This window comes from Dipteris shenzhenensis, chromosome 12, assembly GCF_047967505.1.
Source record: "Dipteris shenzhenensis isolate YYH24624 ecotype China chromosome 12, Dip_SZ_1.0, whole genome shotgun sequence".
NCBI classification, from domain to species: Eukaryota; Viridiplantae; Streptophyta; class Polypodiopsida; order Gleicheniales; family Dipteridaceae; genus Dipteris; species Dipteris shenzhenensis.
The window spans coordinates 12,195,813-12,216,508 of NC_141607.1; positions in this window are offsets into that span (position 1 = coordinate 12,195,813).

Consider the following 20,696-nt stretch of genomic DNA (forward strand, 5'->3'; position numbering starts at 1 on the left):
TTGAAGGTCGAAATCAAACTCAAACTTCATAGTGCTTTGGACCCACTTAAACGATGCAAATAATAATTTTGAGAAATTTTTTATACCCTTGATGCTTTCCAACAATTTAGCCTCTCTTCTTTGATGAACAAAATGGTAGAACGAGAATGTGATGAAGGAGAGCCATGTGAAGATGCTGATGCCGATAATTTATTCAATCAATGATGCAACAACACTAGAATAAACAATGGGAGATGACACTTTGGAAATTGAAAGTGCCAAAGTATAATGTATGAGGATATCTTGAAATATTTCTCCAATTGTTTCATGTAGCATGCCATGTAATCACATGAAACAAAAGTAGCATGTTTTCCCATGTCCTTGATTGATGAGGCCTCTGAGTGGTATCTTAACTTTCTTCTGAGAGAAAGAGCGACATAGGATCTTCTCTTTGGCCAATTTGAAGGGATATTCCAACTCAAAAGCTTACAAGGTGACCTTGCCCTCCAACTTAAGAATATCCATCAGGTCAAAATAGAGAGAGTTAGAACATACTTGGGAGAATGAAGAGGTTGATAGTCAAATGTGTCCCTTGTCTTGACCAATTAAGTATATGATTGCATGGTTCTTTTTGATCTGGAAATTAAAAATTAAAAAATTGAGCATCTATGGACATTATAATGATGTGCATGAAGCTGCAATCGACATCAAGGATGGTATGTTTGACTTTCATATCGATAACGATGACCATAAATCAAGTCATAATGACAATAGGTCTTGCAACAAGAAGGGAAGTACTTCCTACAATGATTGTGCCATTAAGGATCGAGCAAAATCCATGACCTCAAGAGTGAAAGAAGAAATGATGCAAGCCACGGAGTAGAAGCTATGAGTCTCTTAGACACAATACCCAAGAAGGAAAAATGTTTAGTTTCCACATAGTATAGCTAACCACACTACAAATGAGTGCCTGGACTTGAGAATCAAACTCAACCTACTAGAAGTGGTCTAGCCACAAGGTTATGGTGTGCAATTGGCAATGTTTCAGCTTGCCAAGATGTACGTGCTTCTACGGTATGAAAATCGCACAACACCGAACCCACCAATCCCAAGAGGCACCAATCCCAGTGGATAGGTAGCTAATACTTGCAATGAATGTAGAAATTCCAAGCCTCAAGCTCATCCTTGTGAGGACACAAGTGCCTCAATTGTTGATAAATCCTAACCCTCCACACTACCCATGAGCTCCCAATCTTACTCCAAGCATAGTCCCAGCTCAACAACTCCAACTTGAAGAACTACAACTATAATATGAGTACAGACCAAAGTACCACATGTACTACATGGAAGGTGAAGAAGGACTCATCTGGTGTATGCAAATCAAGTGAGACCACCCACATATGAAACACCTATCAAGTGCTTTGAATGTCATCAAAACCATTATATAACAAATTGCACACACAAAATCAGCCGAAACACATCCCAACCTATGTGCAAAGATCGCAAAGTTGGGGTTCCATGGATAGTTGCCTCAGAGAAAAGTTGGCATGCATGCATGGATTGTTGATTCAGAGTAAAGCCACATCAATCCAATGAAGTAAAACCAAATGTGCCACTTGGAATCATTGGCATTGAAAGTCAAAGTGTGTCAGAAGAAAGTGTTGCATCCCAGCTCGTACTGGCATCCAATAGTTTTTCAAGTTCTTCATAGCATGGGTGCCATACTTTGAATTTGTCCTGTAGGGCCACATACCTTAGGTTTGGATCCTTCCCTAACTTTGGGGGAAAATCCCTTTTATTTCATTGTAGGACCAAGCCATATAATCCCTATACTCCATCAATAGTGCTAAGCTTCAAATCTTGCTCTAGTAGTTTTGCTAGAGCCACATATGAGGGCAAACTATAGTACCCCATGTACTACATGGAAGGTGCAGAAGGCTCAATCTAATGTATGCAAATCAATTGATACTGACACAACCAAACAATCGTCAAGCTCTTTAGACAAATGCTCAAGGTCAATCCCCAATCATTTGGCATTGCCCAACCATCAAAGAATATAAATTCTTTTAACAAATTTAAAGAACACAAGGAGATCAATTGATGTACAACTAGGGGAATCAAAGGTGAAGTTGGACCCAGTGAATATACGATATCTCTTACTGTTCTAGCCTCAATGATACAAACACCTAGCCATTGTCTATTTGGGTAAGGATTTGAATCGTGTGGCATTTAGGTCCACTAGCAAAATGTTCCTCTCCAAATTGCTGCACGGTCTCCTAGAGAAATAGTCCCAGGAGGCTGGGTTATCAGGGCCATCTGCAGAGTCATTAACGCTTAGTAAAAGCCCGCTTCACTAGTTGGTAACTGATCTAGGCATGAGCTTTACGTAGAGCTTCTTAGTCTCTGAGCTAAGAGGGACTTTAGTTTGTTGTGAGCATTGGCTCGATATTGAGTTTGGTTGATGGCTCAAGGTTTGCTTATGAGCAAATCAATGAAACTCAAAAGCTCCTTGAGCTATGACAAAGTATATCGTTCCTCAAGACATTTTTGTGGACATGCTTAGAGAGCTATGGACCATAATTATGGGTTCAGTTGCTTAGGCTTGAAAGCTTCCAATAATGCAAATTTTCATGCATTTGCTAGAGCTAGTAGCACTCCTGGCTTACTGTGTTAGGTGCCTGGTTGCGTGAAATTATGTTGGCTCTTTACTTGTATGGCATTTTCCTGTCTTAAAGCTAGACTCAATAAAAATATATTGCACTCTAAACCCATTACTTGAGGGTAATCCCTTCATTTGCACAAGTTACGCTGAGCACTATTGTAGTGCATTGATATCTCCAAATGTATAAGAGAGATAGGGAGGAAATATTGTTCTCTATAATGGATCCGAGGTCACGTAGTTCATTTGACTTAGACTAAGTGCTGCTTCCTAAGGTTCTAGCCTGAGGAAAAGTTAACTATAGCCAATGACAGATTGTATGCATGATGAATTTTTGGTTACTATGCTCTCTACAAATGAATATTTGTCCTACTAGCTCTCCTACATGACTACGAGGTCTTCTTAAACGATTCTCCTTATGCTAGCCACTTTACCATAAAACCTTCTACTTGGCTACCCATGCCATTCCTACATGTTAACAAAGTTTGTGTGACAATGACCGCCAAAAGTTGTAAGCTCCTATATTTTACTGCGCTCAGTTCAATTGTAATGTGTTGAGACTTAATGAGTTGATCTCACATGGAGCCTAGCATTCATAGAGCCTTCCAACTAAGAGCAAGATTTTAGCAGACTTTTGGTCATAGTAGAAACACTGGCCTTCAGTTTCCATTCGCGGTGACATTCATTAGCCTCTTACTTCCTTGGCGACTCCCTGTCAATTTTTTATGTAAGCAAAATGCTGTTAATTTCCTCTTGACTTAACAGATCTTGCGGGGTAAGTACTAAGTCATCCTTAGTTGCATAAGGATGATTATCCATGGACTATATTTATTCGAACTCCTAGGGGCAATGGCTAGACTATATTTATTTAGACTCCTAGGGGCAATGGCTAGACAAACAAGATGGAAAAGTATAATGCATTACTTTGAAAAATTTCAAGCCCTTATGATTTGATGCCTTTCCAAGTAACATGGGAAGCATGGATTTCGACAGGACTATGTTTAATAAGGATGCTTTTTATATGATATATGTATGTATAAGTATTTTCTAATGGTTTGATTAAATAGAGGTGCATCCTCATCATTGAATATTGAGAAATGGCTAATGGCATAACATGCATATGGGGTAGAAATCTTTGTTTTGTTTAGGACTTGAAATAGAAAAAGATGGATTCTTCCTATATAATCTTTGAATGGAGACCCTTTGGGTAATTTTATGACACTCTTGGCCAATTATTTGCTAGAATTGGAAATGGTTGGGCCATCCATTTATTCTATTGGAATGCTCATAAGTAGGTATTTGGCAGATTTAATACTCCAAGATTTACCGTTAATGGGAGTAGATTTCCCTTTACAATATTTTGGAATTGGTCTATTAGGCATTTGGAAATTTATTGCATTCATTTTAGGCCCGAGAGGCATTCACAAGAGCTAAGCATCTCAACTGTCTCACTTAGATTGGGATAATGATGGAGCTCTTGGCCATATATTCCTTTTTTACAAAATTTAAGGAGTTGGATGGAGAGAGCAGAAGGGTTAATGCTTTAAGAAATCAAATAAAGTAGTGTTCTAGGTGGATCTTCTTGGGAAAATGCCTTAAGTTGTATTTTAAAGGAGAATTCTTTTGCATATTACTAGTGAATTTTAAATGGAAAGGAAGTTTTTACACCCTTGGCCAGTTATTATTTGTTAGTTAGAATTGAAAATGGCTGGGCTAGATGTAGAAATCTTGACTTTGACTATCTATCTCTAACCAAGCTCACAATGTTTCCATTGTGACTTTATCTCATGAGAACTTGTATGGTAATAGGTACACTTTACACTTTATGCTTTGATATTTCACACTTTACACTTTATACTTTGATAAATGGAAAAGGTCATCATTTCTCATTTATTTGCCATGAGTCGATAACTTGTTATAATTAGGAAAATTGGACTTGGAATGGGACCATGGCCTTATAGCATGGAGTCTGTCCTTCAATATTGGTAATTAGAAAATGCCAACAGGAAATCAAGAAAAGGTATAAGTATACAGAGGTTATATTTGGATTTTATAACACCTTGGTACTTCCCATTGTTATAATTTTGATGTATGCATAAATTTAATTATGATACTGGTAATTAGAAAATGTCAACAGGAAATCAAGAAAAGGTATAAGTATATAGAGGTTATATATGGACTTTTCGACCTTGGGAATTCCCTTGGACTTGGTTGGAACTCCCATATTTATGATTTATTTGAATTTCCCACTTATTACTTGGATTTCACTGACATTTTATACACATTTCTTCATACATTTAATTGCCCACCTCTGATTACTATTGAATAGTAAAATGCCATGATTTGATTATGCTAATCTAGATCGAGAGTGACACGGATAACAACTGTGTGTGTGCTGGCATTGAAGCCTGCAGTCCCACAATTCATAGTGTACATGTTTTAACATGCTATGTTTGTGGATGGATGCAGGTGAGTCACCATATCTCTCCATCAAGTTTGCATTATAAAATCTAAGGCATGAAGACACAATGTTGGCAACTTCGAGATGCACTCTACAATGGATTTTCTCCAAGTATTGTTAAATATAATTGAACTCTTTATTGGAGACTAATCATCAGTAATGTTGTACTTTTTGCAATGTACTGATATAAATACGAGTGTAATAATTGACTCCCATTTTGATACCTTGTTAAGAGGAATGGCATGATATGGATTATTCTCACTTATGAGGTATTGAGGTTGGCTTATTAAATGGACTATTCTCACAAGTTGTTTGAAAAAGGGCAATAGTAGATGTTTGTAATTGATTTACTTTGACATTGAAAACTAGTCTAGTAGTATAATAGGATAGATATTTGATAGGTTAAAACACACACTAGTATATCCATTGTAAGATAAGAAAAATCTTACGACTGATGGCTATACTTGGATTGACTTGTTTCGGGTGATTGAAGTTTCAAGCCTAATTGTGGCATAAGGATTATGGGACCAACCCCTCCCCTTAGTTGCTATACTGTGATGTTTGGACTAACATCAACTTATTGGATACATCCATTGCTTATGATATGGAAGATTTATAAGGAGATGCAATTCCTCTTCACATATTTGATATTCACAAGAAGTCTCCATATGGTAGAGGTAATCTTTCTAGAAGCTCGAAGTGTTAATTATCATTAGAAGCATATTATTTTGATACTTTGGACTGATACCCTCGACCAACTGGTTGAGCGTCTTGTACTTGATACGTTCTATGAATGTCCTTGACCTACTGGTCTAAGGACTCTCTTCCATGACTATGCAAATTTGGCCACCCTCCATCGACTGGTTAGAGAGGAGTGATACTTTTATTTACTTACTTTTCATTTACTCATTGGAAATGATTGAGACACTAGTATATCCATTTAAATTTAATTTTATGTTTATGAATTAATCTAGGGCAGTTGTTTGACCCAATCCATTGTGACGGGCGGCGACTGCTGCCCTCACTTGGATTGTGTGTCGGACCTGTGGAATGTGGTTGGTGGGAAACACACACACACACACACACACACACACACACACACACCCCTTCGGGGAGCCTTTTATGGTTTAGACTTGTCAACATACTGATGGACCATTAAAGTAGGAAATCATATTAGATCATAAAAATAGGAAATCATAGAAAGAAAACCATGGAAAAGAGTGTCCATTACTTTGATTTATACAATACATGGTACATTACTTTGATAATTGGAAACCGGTGGGCCTTACCTAGGGTGCATAGTTATATCTGCAGTTTATTCTACCACATGTTAGGTGGTTTATATGGATTAAAATTGTGAATGTTCCCAAGGGATCCCTTGAGAGTGCTCTCAATGGAAGCAAGAATGGAAGAGGGAGAGAGAGAGAGACAGAGAGCCACACAAGTTTTGGTGGGTGCAGAATCACCCTAATCTTCTTTTTCATTCATTTATATATGTGTTTGAGTATTGTACATAACCGGGTAAAGGCACAGTGACCTTTAACCCCCACAACCTCCCACTTAAAGGAAAATGTGCCTTTAAGGGAGAACAACCACCAGTGAGCATACTATCCAATGCCCATCAATACACGACAATGCTCAAACCGCTGACTAGGTAGACTCTTCGTCAGCATATCTGCAGGGTTATCATTTGTATGAACCTTGACAAACTCTATGCGCTTGTCCTCAAGTACCTCCCTAATGAAATGGTACCTGACCTCAATGTGTTTGGTCTTTGCATGAAAGACCGGATTTAGTGCTAGCTGAATAGCACTCATGGAATCACTATGCAATGTCGGTACACCTGTATGAATCCCCAAATCTCCCACTAGCCGATCAAGCCATATAGCCTTCTTGTAACCCTCTGTGGCTACAAAATACTCAGCCTCTATGGTAGACAAAGCAACACACTTCTGTGTGCGAGACATCCATGACACTGCACCACCTGCAAAGGTGAACACATAACCAGAAGTGGATCTCTTACTATCCACATGCCCTGCATAGTCTGAATCTGTGTACCCAAGTATACATACCATGTAAATCACAAAGTATCAAAGTTGTAGCTTAGTCTAAAATCTACAACTCTCTCTTATAGACTTTTCCCAAAATCAATCATCTTCTTAAACATATTTGCCTTTCCAGAGTGCTCACTCAATATATGTTGATGAAATTGTGAAAACAAATCATGGAAGCAAAAGTACAGTGTAATGACCTATGGACTCACAATGGGAACTCACAAAAAGTACACATGTTATACTCTTCAAGGTTGATCTACAAATTCTATTCATGGTTTATATATGTCCCATGCGCATCCCTTTCACTTTTTCATGCATATGCATATTATACTCCAAGATTGATCTATTACATAATTTCAATCATATGTATTTCTTATGTATTATGTCCTCTAGTTATTGTTTGAGTGTTTACACTAAAATCAATAAGAGCAAATGTCATTTTTAAACTTTTAGAGACAATTTGTCATTACAGATAATTGTTATCTTATACAAGAATCATCGATATGATACATATGTATGCCCCTAATAATCTCATTGTACCTCAATTCAATAGCATGGATATGCATGGACATGTTCTATGCTTATGGTACAATTGATCTACAGGTGTTGCTTCTTTTAGATGCTCAAATACTTTTACTTTTGGATGCCAAACATTAGGAAATGATATGGATATCATTCATCGGGTCTTGATGGATATGTTAACTTTGAACCTTCAAAAGCTTTCACTTTTTTTAATAAAGAAAATTGAACATTTTTTTCCCACCCTTCTCTTGTCCTGTCTTCTTATTGAATCTTTGCATGCTTGATTTCCACATAATTTAAATTTAGAAAAGATGCAATGTGTTTATTACATCCAAATTTTTGGTACATTTGAAGATCTTTAAAAAATGTTATATAATTGACAAAAATTATAAACCCAAAGTTTTTAAATACATATTCAATTATAGTATCCCCTCTAACTTATATTATTCACAAGTCAAAGTTGTTAATTGAATTAAAAAATCAATCTAGCTCTAAATACAAGCAATACCTAAGAGTAGTACCTTCCCAAAATGTTACTTGGATATTCCATCAAAGCATGTATTACTTGGGGGTCCAGGTTGCCAACTCCCATTCTATGTAAATAATAAATACAAGTGGTCACATTCAATTATGTTTGATTGTTTTCAAATGTGATGTAATGTCCAAGAAGTAAATATAACTTCTAAATAGCTACATGCATATTTCATATACACAACATAATACATATTAATTTGTCTCATCCATGCATTTAATTTGTCTCATCCATGCATGAGGTGATGTATTTTGGCACCATTGGTATTTATTAAGTAAACAAAGACTCATATCTAATTGAACCTATACAATCTTTAAAAGTAGTACATTTTCAAAGACCATATACCCGATTTAAAATCCCAAACACAACACGTACATCTATACCTCATCCACAAGATCACAAAGACAACCTACTACCTAATAAAGGAATTCATTCTAAAGGAATCCATGCCCCATCAGTTGTTTTCAAGACTTACATCTACACCTCATCGACAAGATCCCACAAACAACCTAGCTACTCTCATCCATGCACAACCTATTGTTCTTCATCACTGATTCATGTAGTAATTCAAAGTTGTCTTGTCTAACTAAATACAACAATTAACCTAAAGTAATACATTATGAAACAATTAATATGATAATTTAAAGAACAAAATATAGATATCCAATCTGGTATAAAAAATTTTTTGGGTCTATTCAATCAAAGAGAGAGAGAAGAGGGAGGGGGAGGGAAAGAGAGAGAGAGAGAGGGGGAAAAGAGAGAGAGAGAGAGAGAGAGAGAGAGAGAGAGAGAGAGAGAGAGAGAGAGAGAGAGAGAAGGGGGAAAGAGAGAGGGAGAGAGAGAGAGAGAGAGAGAGAGAGAGAGAGAGAGAGAGAGAGAGAGAAGGGGGAAAGAGAGAGAGAGAGAGAGAGAGAGAGAGAGAGAGAGAGAGAGAGAGAGAGAGGGGGGGGAGGAAAAGAGAGAGAGAGAGAGAGAGAGAGAGAGAGAGGGAGAGAGAGAAAGAGAGAGAGAGAGAGAGAGAGAGAGAAGGGGGGAAAGAGAGAGAGAGAGAGAGGGAGAGAGAGAAGGGGGGAATGCATGAGCATATGAGCATATGCAAGCATAAGCATAAGCTTATGAGAGAGACACATAGACAAATGAATATGCTTATGAAAAGAAGAGAAAAGAGGACGAAAGAGATGAAATAAGAGAGGGGAAATGCAGAGAAAGAAGAGAAAGAAAGAGGGGAAAAGAGAAGGAAAAAAGAGAGGGGAAAAGAAGAAAAGAGAGAAAAAAAGAGAAAAAGAGAGAAAGCATATGCTCATGCTTATGCATGAGCATATGAGCATATGCTCATGCATACACATAGGCAAATGCATATGCTTATGAAAAGAGGAGAAAAGATGATGAAAAAGAGGAAATAAGAGAGGGGAAAAAAAGAGAAGGAAGAGGGAAAAAGAGAAGGAAAAAAGAGAGGGGAAAAGAATATGAGCACATGAGCTTATGCTCATGCATAAGCATAAGCATAAGCATATGAGCATAAGCATAGGCAATTGCATATGATTATGAAAAGAAGAGAAAAGAGGATTAAAGAGAGGAAATAAGAGAGGGGAAAAGAAGAGAAGGAAGAGGAAGGAAGAGGGGAAAAGAGAATGAAAAAAGAGAGGGGAAAAGAAGAAAAGAGAGGAAGAAGAGGAAATAAGAGGGGGAGGGAAAGAGGGGGGAAAGAGGGAGGAAAAGAGGAAAAGAGGAGAAGAAGAGGGAATAAGAGAAGAGAGGGAAAGAAAGGGTTCCTATGCCCATCACTGCAGCTAGCACTTAGAAAAGAGGGGAAGAAGAGGGAATAAGAGAAGAGAGGGAAAGAAAGGGTTCTTATGCCCATCACTGCAAAGGAAAATGCATATGCTTATGACAAGAGGAGAAAAGATGATGAAAGAGAGGAAATAAGAGAGGGGAAAAAAAGAGAAGGAAAAGGGAAAAAGAGAAGGAAAAAAGAGAGGGAAAAGCATATGAGTACATGAGCATATGCTCATGCATAAGCATAAGCATATGAGCATAAGCATAGGCAATTGCATATGATTATGAAAAGAAGAGAAGGAAGAGGAAGGAAGAGGGGAAAAGAGAATTAAAAAAAGAGGGGAAAAGAAGAAAAGAGAGGAAGAAAAGGAAATAAGAGGGGGAGGGAAAGAGGAGAGAAAGAGGGAGGAAAAGAGGAAAAGAGGAGAAGAAGAGGGAATAAGAGAAGAGAGGGAAAGAAAGGGTCCCTATGCCCATCACTATAGCTAGTGCTTAGAAAAGAGGGAAAGAAGAGGGAATAAGAGAAGAGAGGGAAAGAAAGGGTTCCTATGCCCAGCACTATAGCTAGCACTTAAAGCGCTAGCTATAGGCCAATGCAAATAACGGAAACAAAAAAAGGAAAAAAGAGGAAGCACTTTCTTACCTCAAAAAGTCCCACTCAGTGTTTCGTGCTGGCCCTAGAAAAGAGAGAAAAAATACTATTTTTTAGATAACTAGTTAGAGAAAGAAGGAGTTTGGAGAAGCAACTTTCCAAAGGGATTGGATTGAGGGGACAAGCATAAGCCTAAAAATAAGGAGAAAGCATGAAAGAAAGGAAAATGCATGTTTTCAAGAAAAACAGCACCTTAAGGAATAAATCAGACCAGGTGATGGTTGTCAGAGTATAGAGCTTTAAAATTTGAACGTTTCTCTTTTTTACAAAAAACACCTATTTCATTAATTTTGGACTCGTGCACTGTCCAATTCATTTTGTGAGATAATTTTGGATAAAACATTTTAAAAAAAGAGGCTCTTATAAAACAAAACATTGAGTCAAAAAGAAAGATTTTAAAAAATCAAATTAGAAAAAATGACGTGAGATGTTATTAAAACTAGAGTACATTAAAAATAGAGGACATCACATTGTTAAAAGAGACAAAAAGTAATATTTTAAAAAATCAAATTAGAAAAAATGGTGTGACATGTTATTAAAACTAGAGTACATTTCAAAAAGAGCACATCACATTTGTACAAGAAGTAGATCATATAACTCAAAGGCATATGGTGTCAAAAAACACCTTAATACAGTCTCTCTTATCTTCTTAATCACCCAAAGTCTAGAAGATCTCATCATTGGTCTCTATTATCTTCTCAATAACCCAATCTTTCACTGCCACCACAGCTGTATCCTCAACATAATTACATGCAAAGAAGAAATTTAAGCAATCACAAATTGTTTCTTTATAATTTCTCTGTGAGGCTCTTATTGTTCTCTCACCATCCGCATCAAATCGCCCATGACGAGAGCTGTGATAACAAAGGTTACTTAAGAAGTCTAAGAGATCTTGTTGTGCTTTTATCATACGTCTTAAAAGTCTTTCACTCTCTGCTATCTTGAGAGTCTCCTCCTTCTCTGCGTGCCTTTGTGCATCAAATTCCTCTCTCTCCATGTGTGTCAAAGGAGAACCTTGTCGAATTCTGGCCTCTCTCTATGCTCCTTGGTCAGCAATCCATTCTTTGAGACTGTTAATTCCGAACTCCACGTCTTCGACAATGCCAAGGACATCCGTGGGTGGGGAGATGATAAAGAAAGGGAGATGGACTACGATGGAAGAAAGAAGAGAGTGTTTGTGGAAGGACTAGGATGGAAGAATAAAAGTTAATGAGAAGCACTACGATGGATGAAAGAAGAGAGTGTTTGTGGAAGAACTAGGATAGAAGAATACAAGTTATCAGGATGGATGAAAGAAGAGAGTGTTTGCGGAAGGACTAGGATAGAAGAATACAAGTTACTGAGAAGGAATAGGATGTAAGAAATAAGAGAGTGTTTGTGGAAGGACTAGGATGGAAGAATACAAGTGCACTAAGGCACGATGTGTTCACTATGATAAGGATAAGGGTTGGAATAAAGTGAGAGAAGCATTGGTAATGCTCTACTTTAAGTGAGTGGAGATTGTCCAACTGAATAAAATTTTGCAGAGCATTGGGAATGCTGTACTTTAAGTGAGTGGAGCATTCGGAATTGATACTTGCGAGTGAAATATATTACAAGTGAGAGAGAGAGAGAGCGATAAGACGAATACAAGTTAATTAGAAGGACTAGGATGTAAGAAATAAGAGAGTGTCTTGAAGGGATTGAAAGTGAGGGAAGATGTAAAGTGAAAGACAAATACAAGTTAATAAGAAGGACTAGGATGTAAGAAATAAGAGAGCATCTATGGAAGGACTAGGATGGAAGAATACAAGTGCACTAAGGCACGATGTGTTCGCTATGATAAGGATAAGGGTTGGAATAAAGTGAGAGAAGCATTGGGAATGCTCTACTTTAAGTGAGTGGAGACTAGGATGGAAGAATACAAGTGCACTAAGGCACGATGTGTTCGCTATGATAAGGATAAGGGTTGGAATAAAGTGAGAGAAGCATTGGGAATGCTCTACTTTAAGTGAGTGGAGACTGTCCAACTGAATTAAATTTTGCAGAGCAATGGGAATGCTGTACTTTAAGTGAGTGGAGGTGGAATTGATACTTGCGAGTGAAATATATTACAAATATTACATCATCACATATTCATATCAAAATTCTCATCACACACAAGGATTTATTTCCAAATAATCACATCATCACACATTCATATCATAAAATTGTGTGCATGAAGAAATATATTACAAATATTACATCATCACATAATTCTCATCACACAAGGATTTATTTCCAAATAATCACATCATCACACATTCATATCATAAAATTGTGTGCATGAAATAATTATATAAATATAATTAGTAAATGCCACTTAAGTAATAAGTCACAAATTGGTGTATAATCAACAAAAACTACAAACACAACATCATACATGCATCACAACTCTTCTGATGCTTCTAGTGGAGACTGTGGCAACTCTTCTGATGCTTCCAATGGAGGCTGTGGTGCTCTAGATGTACACTCGGTCTCTACTTCTTTTGTAGTATGTAGTGCTTTCGGAGTAGACTCAATATCCTCTTCCTTAAATGCAAGTGGAGGCTATGGCAACTCTTTTGATGCTTCCAGTGGAGGCTGTGGTGCTGTAGGTGTACACTGAGTCTCTACTTCTTCTGTAGTGTGCAGTGCTTTCATAGTAGACTCAGTCTCCTCTTCCTTAAATGCAAGCTCTGATATTGCTTCAGTTGCACGTTGTATTCTAATGGCAGTAAGTAGGTCTCGAATGATTTCAGCCCTAAACAATTGTATATCCTCCTCTAAATATTTGAGCTCCAAAGAGTCTTCCGATGAGATCTGTGGCTTAAGTGAGAAAATTTCTTTGAAAATCAACATGCAATTGTAGGCAACTCTCCACCCACAACTATGCCCATCTTCTTGCTCTACTACTAAACGCTTTTGGAAGTCTACCGAGTCTTTGTACTGTCCTATTTCTCTGATAGCAGATACCAACTTCTCAATCGACCTGCTCATCATGACATATTAAAAAAACTTAGTGTGTCTATTACATAAGGCACATAATATAGAAGTAACAACAGATTAATAGAATACTTACATTTGCACTGAGCCATGGAAGCCTGCAATCAAGTTAACAAACCAACAATAGTTGTCTTCAAGGTCCCAAACCACCAGACTCCAATGTTCCCTACACGAATAATCAAGAACCATTATTATTTAACACAATGTTGCCAGTATAAGATGAAAATAAAGGTTGCCATGATACTTACATCTCCTGATATGCCATAAATAGGACTCGCACACCATGTAAATGTAAAGGCTGTAACCATTTACAAACATCGGCTATCGTCTTTCTGCTATCCCTAAGTATAGGAGAAAGGAGGGAATCCAACATATACACATGGTTTTGTACGGCTCTACCAAATCGTGTGATAACTATACTGCACCAACAAATAAATGAATATTTGCTTATTAGATTTAATCAAAATATTGAATTATCAAGCAGAGAAAAAGTTTGTATCAAACCTGAGAATGGCCATCATAACGTTGTTATTGACCTCATTTGAAGCTCTAGAGAGGATTGAAATCTCCTCTCCCCCAAATCCAAGATACTGAGGTCTATGTTGAATCATAACCCTAACATTAAAAGAGCTTCCCAATTCTTCCAATGAAGCCATGTTTGTAGAGTTGAGGTCTTCTATCCCCTTTGACTCTTTGACGGCATTCATTTCGCACTCCTCTGAGCCATTATCATCTATTTGCCTTGTGGGAGGGTCCATAATGTCTCCCTTAATGATTGCTCGAATGGTACATGTTATAAATGCATAGAGATGCAAATCCGTATATGTTGACAGTGTTGTGTCATTTTGTATCTCAAAAATTTGACCAAGTACCAAAAAGCAATTGTAGCCCACCCTCCATCCACAATTATAGATGTGGCTATTCTCTTGATGTGATACCTGACATGTTATATACTCTATTTGTTGTACCAAGTGACATTGCCGCATTACTGTGTCGATAGAACCTACTAACTTTCGAGCTGATCTGCACATCAAAACATATAACAACAGTGAATATGTGCATTGCATATCAATCTACATGTCAAGAAGTGACAACAAGTGTAGTCTATACTTACTCTAACACAGTGCCATGGACGGATGTCATTGAGTTGGCAAAGAAGCACTTCTTCGCAAAGATGTCCATGACTACCAGGCTCCAACGTGAGCTGCATTATCAATAAAGAATAATTACTGTGTTTGAGACAATTCTAGCAATGCAATAGAAAAAACAAGTAGGGTTTGATGCTTACTTCTCATAATATGCTGTAAAAATAACTCGTGCATCATTCATAGGAACATGCTTCAACCACTTGCAAACATCCTCTATGGTTTCTTCTTTGTTGCTAAGCACTTCCGAAATACAAGGATCGAGCATATATGAAACGCTTTGTATACTTTACGGAAAATTTGCTATAACATTACTATATTTAAAAAAAAAGTATTAGCTTCTTGGGTTTAATCAAAATAAGCAAAGTATAAAGCCAAGGAAAAGGCTACATCAAACCTGAGGATGGTTGTAATGACTTTGACATTAACCTCTTTCTTAGGATTCAAGAGGATTGAAATCTCTTCTTTACCAAATTCAAAAAAATGAGGTTATTGTCGAATTAATAACATAGCGGTGAATGAACTTCCAATCTGCTCCAATAGATTCATATTTTCATGACTCATCTTATTGAGAGAGTAGTCTACATCGTATTCTTCTTCACTTGCTATGTCTTCTACATCCTCCTTCTGCTATAAAAATATAAAAAAGTTATGCGATGTACACATCCCAAATAAAGGCTTAAACAAGCAGATAAGGTTTCATACATGCTTTCATTAGAGTGAATCTCTCCTCTGCTTGGAGAAAAAATTTAAAAAGTAAGGTTTCATATATGCTTTCATTAGAGTGAGTCTCTCCTCCTCTTGGAGGAAAAATTTAAAAAGTTATGAGATTTACACATCCCAAATAAAAATAAAGGTTTAAATAATCATAGAAGTATAAAGATAGCATGCTTTCATTAGACTCAGTCTCTTCTCCTCTTGGAGGAAAATATAAAAAAGTTATGAGATTTACACATCCCAATTAAAGGCTTGAACAAGCATACAAGTATAAAGATAAGGTTTTATACATGTTGCAATGTAGTCATATTTTCAAGTTGTTTCCCAATGGTAGCAATTAGACGCTGAATACTCTCACCCCGAAATGCTAGCAGATCGGCTTCTATATATGATTCCATTTTGACTGGTAACTCCAAATCAAAAATCTCTCTAAGAAACAACATGCAGTTGTAGGCAACTCTCCACCCACAACTGTGCCCATCTTTTTACTCCACTGGCAGGCATCTTTTGAATTCTACTTGGTCTTGTTGCTCCGTGGTTGTTCTGACAATAGATACTAGCCGATATGCAGCACTGTCCATCATGACATATTAAATATATTAATATGTCATGATCATAAGATACAAAATAAGAAAGTATCAAAAATATTAAGAGAATAATTACCTTGGGGAGTTGGCATGATAGCCTTCCATTGAATTCACAAACCACAAACAGTTGAGTTCAAGGTCCCAGACGATCAGACTCCAATGTGAGCTACACAACCATAATAAAAATGATTATTGTTTTACACAAACTTGCCAAAGAAATAGTAAAAATAAGGTTAGAGTTGATACTTACGCCTCATGAGAAGGCATAAAGATGACTCGCACCCCATCTAAATTCAAAGGGCTTAACCAGGTACAAACATCTTCTATAGTCTTTTGAGGAGAGCCAAGAATAGAATAAAGGAGAGCATCGAGCATGTAGACACGATGTTGCACTGCACTAGGAAGCTGAGAAATAACTACATTGCACCAAGAAATAAACAAACGTTAGCTCATAGAATTGATTTGCATTCTGCACTAGGAAACTGATATATAACTACACTGTAAATAAATAAACAAATGTTAGCTCATTGAAGTAGCAACAAATAAACAAACGTTACCTGAGAATGGCCAAGATAACATTGTCATTAACCTCTTTTAAAGGATTGGAGAGGATTGAAACCTCCTCTCTACCAAAGCTCAAATACTGAGGTTCTCATTTCAAAACGATCCTAACTTCAAATGAGCTCTCCATTTTATCCAATGCAGCTAAATTTGCAGAATGGGTCTCTGTCATAGCTTGTATTCTATGTTTGGGGTCATTTTGCTTTTCCATGGTGTCTTTAAAGCTCTTGTGCTCATGGGATTCTTCAATCAAATTTAGAGGTGGTTGCATTGTTGAAGTAGAAGGGAGTGCCTCCATATTGACTTCATCCTTTTCTTCTCCCTCTATTGCCTATAAACAAATATGAGAGATTAGATTCATTATCTTTAAATTTAAATCTTATTTAAAAAATTGTATTTAGTTGAGAAATAGAGAGTTCATACTGCTAAGTATTGTCGTAGTGGCCTTTTTTCATAACCCTGCGAGCCATAATTATCAAAGAAGGCATCATCATGTTTGTCTTCATCCACCAACCTCTCTCTGAACGGGTCATGTAAGTCCATCTTTTCATCATCATCAACTGGGACATTATGATCTTCAAGGTAATCATCCATGTCATCAGTGTCCTTGTGGTCTATCTCTTTTTCATAGCCCGTGGTTAGATCTGCTTGAAGCTGAAAATAAGCCATGAAATGCTTATTTTTAATAATATTTGTGGAGTTGCCTTTTGTGAGGAGATCCTCAAATAAATATCCCATCCTGCATAAGGTGACCTCCCAACCTACCGGTAGCAAATTCTCCATCATGGTAAGCAAGAGACTCCCACTTTTTGCAGGACTTCCATAGTTGTTTTTTTGATAATGTATGGACCTGGGAATATCTTGCTCTTCTAGCATCAATCTCAAATTATTTGAATTCCCTCTTATGTTCTTTTATAAGGAGTGATCAGGGTTGGGACTCCGCATACACAAAAAGAATGATTCAAGAGATTGAATCGCTATGCCACATTCTCTCTTGCCTCTCTTTGCTGCATAAACACCACTATAGATCTTCAAATCTGATGAATATGCTCACTCCAGAGTAACCTGCATGGCTTCTTTGTCTTTTTTATCAACAAAAATGACAATGTTGCAAATTGCCACTTTGCTAATGGTGGTATATACTATTCTATCAATGAAGTAATGGATATCATTGCTAGAAACTTCATTGATAAAGAATAGTTGTGGCTTATCCCATGCTGACTCATTCTTGAAGAAGTCATCTTCTGAGACTCCCCTGAAGTTCACAAGCTTTCCAGACTCTGCCATAACCTCTACATTGAATTGAAAGCTTTGGTGCATATCTGTTGGCATCCTTATCTCGCTGATTAATCTTTCCACATGTGCAACCACCTGTTGTGGGATTTCTTTTCTCATATAAGAGGTTACTATTTCTGACCCATCTTCATCCTTTTTAATCCACCTGTTTGCCCATAGCTTTACCTTGGTTGTTGACAAAGAAGCTATATGCTTCACCACATTATAGTCAATGTTACAATGAGTAAGTGGAATTTGTTTCTCTGACAGCAAATACTTAATGGCACTATGCACTGCATCACGCCTCACCTGTACATTGATGCATTCTTCCATGCAGTGGTCTTTGTCTTTTTTTCCAAAAAACCATTCTTTCTTTAAAATTTTTTGTGCTGCCATGGATGCATACTTGTCAGGTAAGTACTTTATAGGCCTCCACATCCTTGCCGTCAACTCCTTCTTATCCATTACCTTTGACTTTCCAGAGATAAACAAAGGAGCTTCATAGGTCAACTGTCCACGCTCACAAGCAATGCATGTTTCAAGCATCTCATTGAACACTTCAACAGGACGAAATATGATAGAAGTATAGTCAGCATATCTGTCCCTCACCACCTTGAGGCTTGTCATACTTTCTTCTCGCTCTTGAGTTCCCCTAGGCACAACTGCACTCAAAGAAGTATAGAAGTTCGTGAGTGTGTCGGCGTCTGCTTTTGTGACCTTTCGCTTCAAATCAGGATTTGGAAAACCAAATGTTGTCCATATAAGCCTTGCCTTCTGTAAGACCTCTGATGTTGAGGATATCTTACGCTTTCCATGGACATAATGATTAAGTCTTTTGGACTCAATCAAATACTTGATCTCATGCTTGAATATACAGATTGTTGCAGGATAATAATGGAATGAACTTATCTTTGCAAATTGTTTTGGAGTAAGTCTTTTGACCTCCTTTGCTTCCTTTGCGATCTGATTACAAGCATAAGCCCAATGTTGACCATCAATGGGCTAGAATCTGCAATGGAGGAATTCCTTCTTTGCTTCCTTTAGCATATTCTCACCTTGTGCCTCTTCGCCTTGTTCATGTGGAATATTTTTAAGAGTGTCTTTAAAGAATCGACTGAAGGTTTCCTCGAAATGTGTAGGCCCTATAAATGTTATTTGATCCAGAAAACTATTTTTGATTAGACAAAACATTATTGGGCGCAAGATCACATTGCTTGCCACAGGTTTCTTACCATCTCTCAAAGCCTCGTATATTTGCATTGCATAGGATATATCAAGGCTTCGACTATTAGTAAAGAGAGCTGCAGCTTCCACATCTTTCGTATTCACAAACCACGTCCTTTGACCCTATATATATCCCACATCATCATCTGTAACTGCTTCATTAAGACGCAGATTAAGATTTTTGATTGATGTGAGTTCATCCTGATCATCTTCAGCCTCGGGTTCTAAGTCTTCTTCATCTTTCTCTTCTTTTAATAGTTTTTCATCCACATTATCTCTCTCTACAGTGGGACGATGTCTTTTTTTACTGCTTGGAACCGTGGCTCTTGCAGTACTAGCCTTTTGCATTTCACGTTGTGGTTTGCTAGCAAGAGCTTCTAGCATAACTGCAGTGGATCGACCTTGATCTTCTTCAATTTTTTTAAATTCCCGTGCACTCAAGTCTTGTGTTTCATCGTCCTTAGTTACATCCACCATTTCTTGCTCTAGAAGTTTGTGCTCATGTTCTACACGTTTGTGACAGTGTGCCTGTTCTTCTTGTCCCTACATCGAAGTCTGAGCTTTTTGATCTCCTTCATGTGAAGATACTTGAATATGAGGAGCATATTGTGCATCCTGAAAGTACTCAAACATTATCTTTGCATGCATCCTTTTTGCCACCACACTAGGAAATTGCTCCCAAGTATATGAAAGAGTCTCCAATGCACTTTGCAGCTCTGGAAACTTTGATGGTTGAGGAGGAGGCATCACAAAGGTCTTTGAGTCTCTCCTTGACACAACAATATGAAGACCGCCAACTTCAGGATCTGAACTCTTTGTAAAAATATCCACAAAAGTCTCTTTTGGCTCTATCATTATGCCTACTACAAGGCTTGAAGTCATATCTTTTTTGAAGAAAGTAGCATCCCATGGATCTTCAACACCACTAAACTCCCTTTTTGACATAAGTAGAAAGAGTCTCTTTTCCTTTTGATGAAGAAACCAAGCTCTTCTACCCATGTGATATCGAGTCCACCTATTAAAGCCATTGGGGCTATATTCCTTTCCTTTGAAATTCAAAGTGACATCAAAAACCCATTCTCTGATCTCAGAGTCATTTACGATAGCCACCACATTAGTTGATTGCTCCATAATCCTACAAGAAAAGATAATGAAGAATTTAGATACATACAAGTAAAGTACAATATACAACGCTTGATACAATAAATGTGGGAAATAGCCCAAAAGGCTTTACAAGGCTTCATATGGCAATAAATGTGAAAAATAGCCTAGAAGGCTTTACAAGGCTTAAATATTTATACAAATGTAAAAAAATTAGTCAATAAAGCTTTACAATAATATAAAATGTCATCTAGTGATAAAGCTTCAATCTTCATGAAGACATGTAATCTGTCCATCCATTGATTTGCCCTCTAGTCATAAAGCTTCAATCTTTGTGATGACATGTAATCTGTCCATCCATTGATATCTGTGCACTGATACCCAACTGATGCAATCTACTCACTACAAACTATTCCACTGATATCCACTTATGCAGCCCACATGATAT